Here is a 2,838-nt window from a genome sequence, read left to right as displayed (position 1 = left end):
CCCGCCCTCACTGCCACTGCTGCCGCCTCTGCCTCCTCTGCTGTCACCATGACCACCTCATCCCCCTCTCAGGTGCAGCAAAACTACCACGGGGGAGGCCAGGTAGCACAGCGAGTAAGAGCACCGGCCCAAGATGACCTGGGGATCGAATCTGGGCTCAGATACTTGGCACCACACCCAGAAATTCCTGGCCTTGTAACCTTGAGCAAGTTATTTACTGCCAGGACTAGGAGGCCGCTATTAAGTGGCAATTCAACCTGGAGCTCTTGTTCATGCCCTACTACTTTGACCACGACGACATGACGCTCAAGAACTTGGCTAAGTACCGTGTTTCCCCGATAATAAGACCTATTCTGAAAATTAGCCCTCCCCTTACTGTGTAAGATTCCTCTAAAATAAGCCCTCCCCCGAAAATAAGCCCTATTGAGATTGCTACTGTAGTGAAGGTGATCCCCTGCACTACACGCTACATTATGGTACCCTCTGTATGCACCGTCCTCCCCCCCCCCCCAAACGCCCACCCCGCCCCAAGCTGCATCCAATCAGAGCTGCAGCAGTGAGTGCGTCATCCTGTTCTTCCCCAGTGATTTGCTTGCTGGCGCCATTGAGAGCAGTGCTGCGGAGGAGAGCTGAGGCAGGACGACATAAGCCCTCCCATGAAAATAAGCCCTCTGGTGTTTTTCTTTCCAAAAAAAATAATAAGACAGTGTCTTATTATCGGGAAACACGGTACTTCCTGCACCAGTAGCAGGAGGAGTGGTGAGCCCACCGAGAAGCTGATGCAGCTGCAGAACCATGGTGAAGAACACATCTTCCTGCAGGACATCAAGAAACCCAAATGGGAGCAGGCTGAATGCCATGGAGTGTGCTCTGCACTTGGAAAAAAATGTCCATCTCTGGAATTGCACAAGCTGGCAACTGACAAGAATGACCCCTACTTATGTGATTTCATCGAAACCCACCACCTGGACGAACAGGTCAAGCCCATCAAACAGCTGGGTGATCATGTAGCCAACCTGAGCAAGATGGGGGCCCCTATCAGAATATCTTTTTGACAAGCACACCCTTGGAGAAAGAGAGCTAAACCACACCTGGCTTCCCCCACACCTGGGAACTGTGGGCGCCACTTCTACTGTCTTTCAGTGCATGCATATTTTGGTTATCTGACCTTTTCATAATCTGTACCAAAAATTTACCACCATTTACATCCCAATAAAGTGACTTGGTACTGATGAAAAAAAATTATCTGGAAGCAATTCTTTGAGATAATAGTTAAAACCTGTCATTTTACGTACAAGCAAACTGAGGAAAAGACTGTATTTCTTGCCTAATATTATATCATGCTGTCATTCTTATAGTTATCTATTTGCTGATACAATATTTTTAAAAGACACTATTAGATACTTAACACCCAGACAAAAAAAAACAAAAAACAAAAAAAGAACTAGCCATGTAAACTTGGACAAGTTACTTAATCCCAATTGCTCTACAAAAGGCAAAAAAAAATGATTTTGAATCCAGTTTTCCCATCATATCATCATTCTGTCATCTTCAAGGTAGATATTAACCAGAGTTCTGTTGTGGGCCCCACTTCTTTTCTCTTTTTATATTATTACCTTCTATAATTTCATATGTATACCAATTCTTCTTCTGCATACACAAGACTCCTGAATCTGTCTCTAACCCATAAAAGGCCATAAAATATCAAATTTCTTTCTGAAACTCATATTTACTCTAGCATTTTCCTCTTCTTCCAGTTTAGTAGTTATATTTTAAGATAAAATGAGATTTATTTTTGCCATAATCTGATCTTAGTGAACCGATTAAGGCCACAAGTGCTTACCCTTTCAAAGGCTAAGAGGTTATCTCTTTAAACATTTTTTTTTGCAAAGTTTCTGGGGATCAGCTTTAAGCTCAGTAATTTCTAAAATCTAAACTTTTGCCATTTTTTTTTAAATTTCAGAATAATGTCTCTGTCCTTTCAGTATCTTCTCATAATTCCCCAAAGTTCATCTATGGCAGTTAAGTAATCACATCTTCAAGTTCATTTACTTGAGGATGTAGTTTATATGAGCTAAAAGAAATTAATTTATCAAAATGACTTTAGTACTCTTGATTCAGCAGTTTCAGCTTGAGCTTGTTCCTTATGTTTGTTCTACCACTTCTGATTGCAATAGCATTAGTTTTGATAGAAAAGAGCTCAAATGGGGTTGTCACTGTTTTCGTTTTAAGATGACATTATACCACATGAGCCTTCAATCAAAGAGACTTTCCATCCCTTATTTTATACATGGTTGAAAAAACCTTTAATAGTCATTTTTTAAATCATGGAACACTTTTATTTATTTATTTTGCAAATGTTGCTTCATTCTAAGTACTAGTATTCCTGACACTATTCTCACAGTTCTATGTACTTCTGTTTTCATACTTTGTGATGGTGGCCCACATCCCTTTTGTGCACCTGTCTTGTTAAAATCTGACCCCATTGGAGAGCTACTTCTGTAGCCACATCAGTTTCTCTGGATGCCTTCCCCTTTACTTCCTTAAGATCATTTATGATTGTATTTTTTTAAGTGCCTGCCATCCCTCTCAACCCATATTTCTCTTTAGAGTTCAAGGGATCATTCCTGTGGTACTTGAGCTTTCACTAATTTGCTTTTGTAAGGTAGAGAATATATGTCTGTCATGGCAAAAAAAAAAAATGTGTTTAATCAAATAGTAAAGCAATGTATTTGCTTTCTTCCAAGGTTCACGTTGCTTTTACTTCTGTAACCAGATCTTTTTACTCAATAATAAGCATAGAGAAGTTTTCTTCTGCTTTCCACAAGAAAATTTTTA

The 2,838-nt window shown here is 40.2% G+C and overlaps 1 long non-coding RNA gene across 1 annotated transcript; it reads left to right on the top strand.

Annotated features, from left to right (window-relative positions):
* The first annotated feature begins 848 nt into the window (after positions 1-848).
* Positions 849-1,242, top strand: LOC138146744 (uncharacterized). The gene is made up of 2 exons (XR_011164566.1): positions 849-999; positions 1,073-1,242. It is a non-coding gene; the product is annotated as an uncharacterized lncRNA (long non-coding RNA).
* Positions 1,243-2,838: the final 1,596 nt, after the last annotated feature.

This window comes from Petaurus breviceps, unplaced genomic scaffold, assembly GCF_028583685.1.
Source record: "Petaurus breviceps papuanus isolate PSGF00001 unplaced genomic scaffold, PetGlider_PUasm1.0 90769, whole genome shotgun sequence".
Taxonomy (NCBI): Eukaryota; Metazoa; Chordata; class Mammalia; order Diprotodontia; family Petauridae; genus Petaurus; species Petaurus breviceps.
This window is presented reverse-complemented; position numbering and strand designations above follow the sequence as displayed.